Here is a 13,275-nt window from a genome sequence, read left to right on the forward strand (position 1 = left end):
ACTTCTTTAATTGTCTTATGTACTGAAAACGTGGGAGGAGTAGGAGGAAATTGATGAGGGCAAAAAAAAGGAAAATAAAAGGCAGACAAAGTATGAATAACAGCCTTCTGAAAAAAAGTGTTTAAACACACTGTAATGTTACTTGGTCCCACACATAAGCACAGAGTCCTTGTAGGTGAATTTGTTTGTCTTTATTTGCAATTCTAACAAGCCAATACGAGCTAGAGGGCGCCGAGCGTCTAGCACGACTGCTCCGGTCGCCAGCTCCGTTTTCCCCGCTTCGCGCCTTCACTCTGGCGCCTACCGCGCATGCGCGCCCCCTCGCGCTCCTGTCTATGGCGTGACGCGTCATCGCGTTCACGCTCATAGACTAGAGCGCATCCTACATATCTCCCCTTTTTAACAATAAACAAAATTAACTATTCAACTTCCACCATGTTGCACCAGGTGTCCAAATGTTCTCTGGCTGGCAGCCAGGTTGCCAACTATCATTAATGTCCACCCATTTCATAGTCTCTATATCTTGAGGGCACTGTAACTGCCCGGCCACTACGGGTGTGTCTTACCGGCATGCTCTCTTCCACCTCTCTGTCTCCGCCTGGTCTCGCACCATCTCTCCAATCTCCACTCTGAGTTACTCCAGCCGGAGTGACATCTCTGACTGCGCGCCCTGCGCCAGGAATGTCCATCTCACTGTTGTCTCCTGTTTCCTCGGGCAACACTTCATCAGCTTGCTCCAGTCGAGGCGTGCTCTCGTGGAAGTCCTTCTGTGCCTCTGTCTCTTCCAGCTTGGGCCATACAACAATCCTGTTTACTCTAGCCATGCGGTCTTGGGACCACACTCTGCCATCGCTGAGGAGGGCTGCTCTACCTCTCACCTCCTTGACTTGTAGAGGCTGACTATATTTGCTGTCGCCTTTCTTTTGAAGGGTAGGGAGTTTGACCCTAACCCATTCTCCTTCCTCCAGCTCTGTTCCTTTCACATTCCGACGTTTGTCGTAATTCGCAGCATAAATCTTTTGGGCTTTTTCCAAGTTGTGTTGAACCACCGCAGGGGACCATTTACTGGTAATGGTCTTCTCCCGCCACACAACATTGTCTCGTGTGAACGGATGCCGTCCTCTCAACACTTGAAATGGACTGTACCCCACCGCCGTGGGGGTGATCCTGTAAGACCACAGCATGCTCATTACCTCAATCTCCCAATCCTTTCCCTGCATGATGGCCGCCTGTATGGAGCCCATCAGCACACGGTTGAACCGCTCCACCTGACCGTTGCATGCGGGATGATACACTGCCGTGTGTTTGGATTCGATACCATTCCTTCTCATGAACCTAGTCCATTTGTCCGAGACAAACTGCGGGCCATTGTCACTAAGGATGGTTTTGGGGATGCCTTCCCTTAAGAAAACTGAAGTCAGGAATCTCAAAATCGTGTCAGTGTCCATGGATTCTTGAATGTCCACCTCAGGCCATTTTGAGTACTTATCCATCACTACACACAAGTACTTGTTCACACCTTTGCTGTCCAGGACCGGTCCCAATATGTCAATTGCCACATTCTCCCAAGGTCCCTGTGGCGTGTCGAACTTCCCCATGGCCGGTCGGAGAGGCCTCAGCACTTTGTCAGCGCCCTGGCATTGGCCACACTCCCTCACTTGCCTTTCAATGTGGACGTCCATGCCTGGCCACCAATACATCTGCTTGACGCGTGCCTTGGTCTTTACAATACCTAGGTGGCCCTCATGTAGTAGAGTTAGTAATCTGGGTATCAGTGAATCCGGCGGCACAACTCTTTCGCCCCGATAGATAAACACCCCAGAGTCACTCAGGGACAGTTCTTCCCTAATTTCATAGAACCTTCGTACTCCATCAGTGAGCTTCCTTTTGTCAGGCCAGCCTGATGTTAAGTATCTCTTAATCTCCCCTTTTTCCATGTCCTCATCATAGGCGGACTCCCATTCTTGGGCACTTATCGAACTCTCATAGTCCTCCATGCTTGCCACCATCTCTTCCTTATCCAGGGCTTCCTCTGGCGCCACTTCCATCGCGGCAGCCCTGCTGAGATAATCCGCTACCCTGTTCTGTGTTCCCGGCAGATATTCAACATCGTAGGTGTAATCGAGTAGCTTCAGAGTCATTTTGGCTATTCTCGGGGTCGCCGTCTCATGCCCCGAGGAAGTCAAGACCTTGATGAGGGGTTTATGGTCCGTTTGCAGTTTGAATCTCGTACCCCAAACGAACTGTCTGAATCTGCCTAAAGCCCAGGTGACTGCCAACATCTCTTTTTCAATTACGCTGTATCGTTGCTCCGTCGGAGACAGCGCACGGGACGCAAAGCAGATCGTCTCAGTGGCCCCATCATCTCTCACTTGAGCCAGGACCGCCCCTAATCCCTTGTCACTGGCATCGGTGGTTACCACGGTCTGGCCCGATGGAACGAACCCTTGCAACGGAATAGCTTGACTAATGCAGGTCTTGATGGTGTCAAACTCCTCTTGCGCCTCTGCGTCCCACTCAAACTTGGTCTTGTCTCTGATGAGTTCTCGCATTCTGTATGTCCGGGTGGCAAAGTGTCTCACGAATTTACTATAATACTCGGCCATTCCCAGGAACGACCTCACCTCCTCCTTGGAGCTGGGTGCCTTCGCCTCCTTTATGGCCGTCACATTTCGTTCTTTGGGTGAAATTCCGCTCGTGCTGATCTCATGCCCCAAGTATGTCACCGAATGGGTCCCTATCTTGCACTTACTCCATTCCGCCGTTAGCCCTTTGTTCTGCAACACTTCCAGCACGCACCGCAACTTCCTGTCGTGATCACCTTTTGACGAGCCCATCACCAAGATGTCATCCTGAAAGTATTGTACTCCAGGAATGTCCTTGAACAAGCGGTGCATCAGCTTCTGAAAAACAGCCGCTGCGGATGCCAGGCCAAAGGGCATCCTCCGGAACTGGTAGCACCCAAATGGAGTGATGAAAGCGGTGTACTTCCTGCTCGATGGGTGCAGCTCTATCTGGTAGTACGCAGACGTGAGATCGATAGTGGAAAAGTGAGTCACACCTTTAGTCTTGGCGAGCATCTCCTCGATTCTGGGAAGGGGAAACTTTTCCACTATGAGACTTTTGTTGAGCTCGCGGAGGTCAACGCAGAGCCGTACCTGCCCATTTGGCTTCTTGACCACGACCAAGGGGGATAGCCACTCTGCACTATCCACCGGCTCTATGACACCTTGCTCTTCTAGCCTCCGGAGTTCCTGTTGTACTGCTCCGCTGGCAGATATGGGAATGTTCCTGACTTTATGCACCACCGGTACTGCACCCTCCTTGAGGACCATTTTGTGAACGAACTTGTCCAGTTTTCCCACTGATCCGTCAAAAACTTTGGGGTATGCCGACTTCCAATCTTCCTCTCTCGTGAGGGGCCACTCGTCTGTCAAGAGAATCTGTTCTTTACCTCCCGGGTTGAGTATGATCCCCAGATCACCTGCATCTCTCCACCCCAGCACTGAAGGTCCTCTCTCCGCTATGTACAGGGTGCACGTGGCTGACCTCCCTCTAAATTCGAAGTCGAAGTCTCGACACCCCACCAAAGGAATGGCATTTTCCGTGTACGAGATGGGTCTGATGTCCGGCGGCCATAGGTCTGGCCCCACCACAGGCACAAAGTCTTCCTCCCATATGGACCTTTGCACGATGGTCCAAGGAGATCCTGAGTCGACGGCCACGTGTACCTTCACTCCCCCTATCAGCATGTCCGTGCGAGGCTTGTCTCTTCGCTTCCCCGTCACCTCAAGTACCTGGTCCTCTATGCACAGCACCAAGTCGTCGTCATCCAAATCGTCCTCCTCGCTGACGTCGGCTGCGGCCGCATCGACGCACTTGACCGTGGATTTCTTCCCCTTTTTGCGGCAGACTTTCTCAAAATGGCCGACCAGGCCGCAAAATGAGCATCTGGCGCGAAACGCGGGACAGCGTTTATCCTGCGCCGAATGTGCCGTGCTGCCACATCTATAACACGCAAACTTGTTGTCTGAACTAGGGCGGCCTGCCTGCTTCCCTGTCCATCTCAAGTCCTTCCTCTGATCTCCATACACTCCCTTGGCTCTCCCCGGCTGGGGTGCATCTTCTATCTTGTTTACCATTTGCCTCGGCGCGTTCTCCCGTTTTGCTGCCTCCGCGCCGCGTCGTGACATCTCAGCCTTTTTGACCATCGCCACCACTTCTTTAAGGGACGTCTCGCTCTGGGCCCACAGTTTGTCTTGGACCGACCTGCACGTGGTGTGCATAACAATTTGGTCTTTTATATATTCTTCCTGAAGCCCTCCATACTGGCACGTGATGGCCAAGCGTCGGAGCGCTGCCACGTAATCATCAATCGACTCACCAGCCTCCTGCTTCCGCTGCTGGAAATTATACCTGTCTATGGAGACACAAACTGCTGGGCGGTAGTGGCTGTCCAGGTCATCCAGGGCGTTTTTGAAGACATCTGTCTCATTCACTCCCCTCTCCTTGGGCACCAGATTCTTGAACACTCTCACCCCTTCCGGGCCCAGGTTGTGGAGCAATAGTCTCTTCTTCCTTTCCGAGGTGAACTCCCCTTCATTCTCATCTTCGAGTGCCTCAATATAGTTTTGAAAATAATCCTTCCAGTCCTCCCATTTTAACTGCGGTTCGCCCGGTCTAGGCAGGAATGGGACTGGGGCCATCAGAGCAGACGCTTGATTTGCCATTTTGGCTTCACCTCTGGGGTCTACCCCCTGGGCACTGTGTTGACTGAGTCCACCGGATGCTCCCGCACTCTCTGCCGTGTTCCCTTGTCCTCTGGGACTGCCAGGCGTGCTATCCCTTCTAGTCTGTGTGGGGTCGTCAGTTTGCGCCCCTTCCTCTGACTTGGGGTCAATGCCCTTGGCTGCCAGGGTGCTGGCTATGCTCCCTTTTCCTAGCCCAGCACTGACCTGGTTGTTGAAGCCGGCTCAGGTGGATTCCCGTGGATGTTTCAGCTGCTGCCACGCCCTCTGCTCGTTTATTCCTGGATTGTCTGTTGCTGTTGTCCTACTGCTGTAAATATGGGGCTGTCATGGAGGGTCTGCTCCTGACCCTGAAGTGCCTGGTGTTCGTGGTCCCAGCCTCGTCGCCAATGTAATGTTACTTGGTCCCACACATAAGCACAGAGTCCTTGTAGGTGAATTTGCTTGTCTTTATTTGCAATTCTAACAAGCCAATACGAGCTAGAGGGCGCCGAGCGTCTAGCACGACTGCTCCGGTCGCCAGCTCCGTTTTCCCCGCTTCGCGCCTTCACTCTGGCGCCTACCGCGCATGCGCGCCCCCTCGCGCTCCTGTCTATGGCGTGACGCGTCATCGCGTTCACGCTCATAGACTAGAGCGCATCCTACACACACATTTAAGTTTTCTTTGGACCCGAGTCTAGGGAGACTGGTGTACGGAGCTCGAGGCTGACACCCTGAGCGCGGCAAGGCTGGCTCGAATCAGGGTCGGATTGGTAAGGTGGCAACGGGCGTTGGGCCGGTATCGGAGTTGCAGCGGTGGGACGCTTTTTCGGCCAGCGGGTTGGCCGAGTTACCCGGTGTCTGTGCTGCTATGATGCCGCCAGTGTCCCAGTCCCTTGCTGGGCCGGCCCATTAATGTATGCAGATTGAGCAGGGGGGTGAGCAGAAGGGGCCTCGCTAATATTCAGGTGTGGTTCTATTTTGAACTAATCCATGCACAAAAGCCTTGGCAGCATTTGCATTCTTTTTTTTATCTCATTGAATTTAAGAAAACATGCTTCTTTTAGAGACCCAACCTCTCCCACTCCTTTTCATGATAGTTAAAACACTGAAGCAGTGTTTTGTGCAAAGGCGCAACCCGCAAATGTGGGCTGCTTTTTCTTTTGAGAGATTCCGGGCGTATTTGTAACCCAATCCAACACTGGCTTGAATGCATGTTGCCTGGTTCCATGTTACTACTAGGTCACCATCTTATAGGGGCCAATTTTCACTTATTGGTGAAGAAACCAAGCCCGGTCGCTTGGTCTGACCATTTCCCCATCTTTTTCTCTTGGACTCTGCTGAACTCCTCTCGCCCAGCTCACTGCTTTAGCCCCCCTACGTTTAGGTGACCGGACCTAGGGGCCCTGAGCGCCGCTCTGGGTGCCTCTCATCCCTCCTTTTGTGGGGAGCTTGAGGACAATGTTGCCCAGTTTGCAGAATGGATCACAGGGACAGTTGCGGCACAATCTGCCTCGTGCCAGGCCAAGCTGAGGAGAGAATCCCCTTCTAAGCCCTGGTTTTCCTCCAAGCTGAGGACTCTGAAACAGGAATGTAAAGCTGCAGAGAGAGCCTGGCGTGCCCGAGGCTACTGTCTTGCCGATAAGAACACTCTCAGAGCAAGACAGAGGCTCTACTATACAGCCATCGGAGAAGCAAAGGGTCTCTATTTTGCCACGCGTATTGAGCGGGCCAAAAACAACTCCAAAGAGATCTTCTCCATAGTGCCAATATCGGCCCACTCACCAGCCCGCTCGCAGCAACATGCATGTCGCAGAAATAAGCAGACAAGACAACTTTTTTGTTGGAGAAACGTAGCTGCAGGTTTATTTGCATATACATATGCCAACAAGGTGGGTTATCTTACAGACGATCCAAAGGCAAGCCGCCCCTCGCGGCCTACCACCTGATGGGCCAATTTGCAACGTGGCCTTAGCCAATCGTTGCTTAGCGGTTGTGGTGAGGAGATAGCCCCTCCCATTTCCGGTGAACCATTGGTCCACCCTCTTGCTCACGCCCCCCCCCCTACGAGGGGCGGAGCGTTCAAGCGACCCCCGGTTGTACAGGTTTCCAACCGCCCGTTGGATAGCCGGGCACCGTCGCACCCCAGGGTCCACCGCACAGACTTCCTGGGGATATTAGGCCTCAGCATCCATTGCGCTCTTGAAGCAGGTACTCCCGGGTACCCTTCGGCCTCTGGATCGCCCTGTAACTCCGCCTGCAACACAAATGAGAAAAGATTAGAAGACATTCCCCCCCCCACCCTGAAAACGCCGGGTATGCGGTAGGGATGGAAACGGCGTCAGGGTGAGGGGACGGCGGACAAAGAGGCCGCTAGGTGGGCGGGGGAGAAATATATACTCTCCCCCACCCACACCAGGCCGGAAGTGACGCGCGGGACCCTCCGGGATCTCATAGCGCTGGGCTGCCCCGTGTGCCATCTTGTGGCACTATGGGGGCCGCCCTCTTGCTTGTGTCCCCTGCGGGGACGTGTCGGTCGGCCTGCATAGTGCCAATATCGGCCCACTCACCAGCCCGCTCGCAGCAACATGCATGTCGCAGAAATAAGCAGACAAGACAACTTTTTTGTTGGAGAAAAGTAGCTGCAGGTTTATTAGCATATACACATGCCAACAAGGTGGGTTATCTTACAGACGATCCAAAGGCAAGCCGCCCTCGCGGCCTACCACCTGATAGGCCAATTTGCAACGTGGCCTTAGCCAATCGTTGCTTAGCGGTTGTGGTGAGGAGATAGCCCTTCCCATTTCCAGTGAACCATTGGTCCACCCTCTTGCTCACGCCCCCCCCCTACGAGGGCCGGAGCGTTCAAGCGACCCCCGGTTGTACAGGTTTCCAACCGCCCGTAGAATAGCGGGGCACCGTCGCACACCAGGGTCCACCGCACAGATTTCCAGGGGATATTAGGCCTCAGCAACTTTTGCACTCCTGAAGCGGGTACTCCCGGGTACCCATTGGCCTCTGGATCGCCCTGTAACTCCGCCTGCAACACAAATGAGAAAAGATTAGAAGACATTTCCCCCCCACCCTGAAAACGCCGGGTATGCGGTAGGTAGGGAAACGGCGTCAGGGTGAGGGGACGGCAGACAAAGAGGCCGCTAGGTGGGCGGGGGAGGAATATATACTCTCCCCCGCCCACACCAGGCCGAAGTGACGCGCCGTACCCTCCGGGATCTCATAGCGCTGGGCTGCCCCGTGTGCCATCTTGTGGCACTATGGGGGCCGCCCTCTTACTTGTGACCCCTGCGGGGACGTGTTGGTCGGCCTACATAGTGCCAATATCGGCCCACTCACCAGCCCGCTCGCAGCAACATGCATGTCGCAGAAATAAGCAGACAAGACAACTTTTTTGTTGGAGAAAAGTAGCTGCAGGTTTATTAGCATATACACATGCCAACAAGATGGGTTATCTTACAGACGATCCAAAGGCAAGCCGCCCCTCGTGGCCTACCACCTGATGGGCCAATTTGCAACGTGGCCTTAGCCAATCGTTGCTTAGCGGTTGTGGTGAGGAGATAGCCCCTCCCATTTCCGGTGAACCATTGGTCCACCCTCTTGCTCACGCCCCACCCTACGAGGGGCGGACCGTTCAAGCAACCCCCGGTTGTACAGGTTTCCAACCGCCCGTAGGATAGCGGGGCGCCGTCGCACCCCTGGGTCCACCGCACAGACTTTCTGGGGATATTAGGCCTCAGCATCCTTTGTGCTCCTGAAGGGGGTACTCCCGGGTACCTGTCGGCCTCTGGATCGCCCTGTAACTCCGCCACAGCCCTGGGTGTGGTGAACATCGCAGCCAGGGCCCCCCACCAAGGCCGGCATTCCTCCTACTATTTCTAGCGCGTTATATCTAGGGACTCTCCCCTAACCAGCCTGACAGGTACAAGTTGAAATCGGGCAGGAGTGCATAAATGTCCTCCCAAAGCCCCTTGCACTTGGCGGAAAGCCTCCCAAGTCCAATGACGTCCTGTCTCCTCTGCCCCTTGAATTACACACAGCGCAGGACTTCCTGCGCATTGGCTCCCGCGCTTCCCCTGACGAGCACCTTGCCTACAGAGATGGAGACATGTCTGGCCACTGAAATATACCTGTCCCCCACTGGTGGCAAAACCCACCGTAAGTTCATTGTGGTCGTTCTATCAGGCATCATATAATGCCGTAATGACCAGTGCAAAACATGGTGAAAAGATCCTTGGTGCACACACCAGTTGTCACGTTCAGGATTGGGGCATAAGAGTATATAGTCCGATCATGAGACACTGCAAAATTTTTCACAGTTCCAACCTACACTGCTTGCTGAACCAGCGACTGGTCACAGATGCCTGGACCCTGTTAACCTCTTGAGACCCTATATATACACCCGAGTGGTGTCGACTAAAGATAGTGTGTCACAAGGTTCCCTAATTAGTGGATAAGGAGTATCCGCTGGAACCAGTCTGTGCAAGTGTAGATACAGTGACACGCACCTCAGTCCAGACTATCCTTGCCTGATCCTCAGAGGTACCTAGAGCCCGCTGCCCCCCGCAGCGCAGGCGAGGGAAAACTGGCCCAGAGCCCCCAGAATGAGATTCAAACACTATCAGCACCACAGGCTCTAGCTAAAGATTGGCTACCCATGAACTGGCAGGGCCTGACGGAGGCCAAACCCTCCCCCTCCCTTAGTTGACTACGTAACCCTGGGGAAGGTGATCTTGCAGTAAAACCCGAAGGGGGGGGGAGTCAGTGACCGAATACATGCCTGCTAAGAGAGCAAAGAATGCCCAACAAGCCTACTTCCGTTAAAATGTGCCAAACTAAGCTCTCCCCCCAAGCTCCCTTAACATAATGCACCCCACCAAGCCAGACAGTTGGTCGCGTTTGCCAAGACCTGTCTAAAGGGCGGGACTTGAGGACTGTCTAGGATGATCTAGAGGAACCATCTCCAGGAGCATACCTGCAAACCTTAACATAATACATTGTTGGACCGCCCACTGTCTGGGCGCTAACTTCTCTGAAAGTGAGAAGGCCAGAAAGGGATTAATGCCCAGCCAACGCCCTTCTAACAATGAACGCAGTGTCTCCTCGTGTTAACACGTGCTATTCATCCTCCTTTCACTGGCACTCGTTGGCCTAAGCAGTAGGACAAGTACCCTTATAAACTGAATAACCTGAAAGAGCCACTAGGAGAACAGTTACTTGCCCTTAGTACTTACTGGTGAGAAAACTGCAAAGAGAGACCTTGCTTAGTACATGAAAAAACCCGAAATAAAATGATGTACAGGCGAAAGCTTACCAGTGGACTTAGCCAGATATCCTCCACTACGTGACAACGCAAAATTGTACAACGTTTAAGACTGTCAGAAATAGCCTGTCCACATCCGGACCCTGCCCGTAAACTCACTAAAGCAATCACCAGCATTGTTAAACTCACTAACCCTTTGTCCAGTGAAATACACAAGAAGGGTCATATAGTGTAGGCCAGACCCGGGGCCAAGCCAGCTGGCATGTCCCGGTGGGGGCAGGCTGGTAGATGTATGAAAGTCAAAACAGGTACCCAAAAAGAGCAAAGGAACCCCCATCCCCCTAGTGGCACTGGGGCCTGGGAATAAGAAATTTGTCACTTGTACAAGTCTTCCCCCTTTGCCTGGCCTTCGTTGGACCCTATGAAGCTGTTGCCGGCAGCCTATACAACTGTGTATACATGTTGTGCAACTAGGGAACTGTTACTTCAACACTCTTACTTCCTGGTGTGTGTAAATTACCAACGGAAAAACCACATAAGCTTGCCCGTGGACTTGGCCGGGGGCCATCCACTGCGTGACAACCCTAGTTGCCGAATATTGACTGTTGAAATGTGCCTACCAACCTGGGACACTTCCAAGTCAATGCAGCCGAACCAAACGCCTGCGTGGGCCAGATAGAGGTATGTTGTATCAGCCAGACCCGGCGCAGAGCCAGACTTGGTCTTATTGGGGTCAGACTGAAAGGGGGTATGTGTGCCTCTACCAGGCCCAGATTCTGTGTAAATCGCTCACGCCTCACCTAGGTGCGAATGGGCCTGCGTGGGAAACTGGTGAATCTGAAAACAACAAAGTGAATGTCTCAGCGTGGGCCAGGTTATGGAGGAAAAAGTGTGGCTAAAGCGAGCCCAACACATCAAAAGGGGCTACCCAGTGTGCACAGGCAATTGCCAGAAGATTGCCTGGACAATCCCAACTATACCCTTGCCTCACTATAAGTACCACAAAAGGAGCACTACTTCTACTGCCAGACCCCCTGCTTGCATCGTCATGCTTCCTTGTTGCGTCAGAATAAAGGAGCTACAAACGCATTCATGCGTTGCCCAGCTAGAGCTAGCCGCCCCCAAATATGGCTGCCAACTATGAACTACCATGAGTGACAAATCATCCTGTCGGTTCACTATGAGTGAACTTAAGACTAAGAATGACACTTTCGTGCTAGCAATAAAACCATGGAGATGGCTCTATGAGGACCCTGGAAAAAAGGGCTGCCTTCAAGAGATAATCCCGATCTATGCGCTAAGCTATATCCCGCTAACATAGTGAGGCTCGTAGAGAGGCTCCCTGGTGCAGCTGGGCCAAGGCAATAACATAATTTTCCTATCCAGGAGGCTGCTACTAAAAAGCATGTACCAAGTGACCAAAATTGTATTGTTTGGTCTTACTAGGAAGTGGAAAAGAAGGAATTAGTCTCCCCCCTGACAAACAAAATACATGTTGCAATCAAGGTTGCAAAAGACAGGCAGACTCTGTCTCCCATGGGGGGTGACCCCTACAAAACCCCTCAAGCTTAGATGCTCTAGTCCTAACCCAGGTAACCCTACCTGCTGCCCAAAAGTGACCCTAGGTGTTGGAACAAACAAGTCCTAGTTCAATAGGAGCCCCCGGAAGTGCTGGCCCTTCCGCAGAGTGAGAACTGGGCATGTCTGTATCATGGAGGTACTGGTGTACATGTGCAATATGCACTCATTGAGATATACAATGCCCTTACAAGCGCATGCAAGTGCGTGCTGCATACAGCAAGGAGCATGTGCACGAAGTGCCCCTTACCCAGAGAATAGAGGAGGACATGCAAACCTGCATAATGACATGCACAGTCCGGAAATGCCCAGTGCACTTTGGTGTGAGTGATAAATGTGCACATCTAACTTGTCCTCTTACCATTCTACCCAGAACACCTCATCCAAGGCCATCACTGACCTAAAACAAATGCAATTAATCCCACTAAAAATGAAGGGGAACCCTGCAATAGCTAGATGTATTCCCCTTGACTAAGGAGGTGTCTTACCAGTGCGATTAGTGTTTGAGTGTCTGCCAATAGAGCAGAATGTCCTACTACCTGCGATTGGTACTCTAATAGTAACATGCACACGTCACAGACTCCTGTAACATGCTGAATGCTGCCTCTTAACAGTCTATGCTTCCATTACGTGCACAAATGCCACCATTGCCTAGGGAAACTTTTGTACGTGTATGACTGCCTGCCATGCAATCCAGTAAAATACCTCACTTGTACATTGTAAGCATTTGTACTTACATTCAAATCACTATTCTTCCTGTAATGCACCTATTGCTACTTCTTGTGTGGCATAAATAAATTACAGCCAAGGTCATCCTGGTACTTCACAAGGTACTTCATTTCGTAGGCAGGAGATGTAATTTCACTCTATAACTATATAAAACTCGGTGTTATGCGTCTCTACTTTGCAATAATATGAAGATACACGTACGGCTATCACCTGCGTGCTAGCTCTGCATGATTGTCAACACACTAGGACACCAGAGTCAATCATCCAAAGACCTTATTGGTGGGACATGCTACCGAATTCTTTAATGATGGGGTACCCCAAGCACATTCTAAGCTGGGGAAATGTAGAACAGCCTGAAGTAAAATCCGGGAGATAAAATAATCCCCAAATATAAACCTCCTTAGAGCAACTGCGGTAAAGAAGCAAAGTTCCTCCTCAATACCAGTCAAACTGCTTGCGATACTTGAGTCACTTCACTGGCTAGGGCAACAAACCTAAAACGCACACCTTCACAGAATGTCGATAAAACGCCGTGCCCGGTCAGCAATATCCCCCCCCAAAGTAAACAATCCCTGATAGGGTAAGTACAGAAGTCAGGCCTGGCCAAAAGTATTGAAACAACATCACCTAGAAAATAGTACCTTGTTATGTTATGTTATGTTATGTTATTTGTACACTTCTATAGCGCACGGCCACTCCACTGGAGTATCCCGGCGCTTTGACGAAGACTCCCAACCGAAGATGGGGAGAGAAAAAAACATAACACCAAAAGAGCATACAGACATAAAAACAGCCTCAAAGATTACGGGAAGAGCCAAGTCTTAAGGGCCTTGCGGAAAGACAGAAGACTGGAAGTCTGTCTTAAAGAGATTGGAAGATCATTCCATGCATGAGGGGCTAAGTGCCGAAAAGACCGTCCTCCTACTCTTGTCCGTTTGATAGTGGGAACACTCATTTTTGATAAGG

This window comes from Lissotriton helveticus, chromosome 7 (assembly GCF_964261635.1).
Source record: "Lissotriton helveticus chromosome 7, aLisHel1.1, whole genome shotgun sequence".
Lineage (NCBI taxonomy): Eukaryota > Metazoa > Chordata > Amphibia > Caudata > Salamandridae > Lissotriton > Lissotriton helveticus.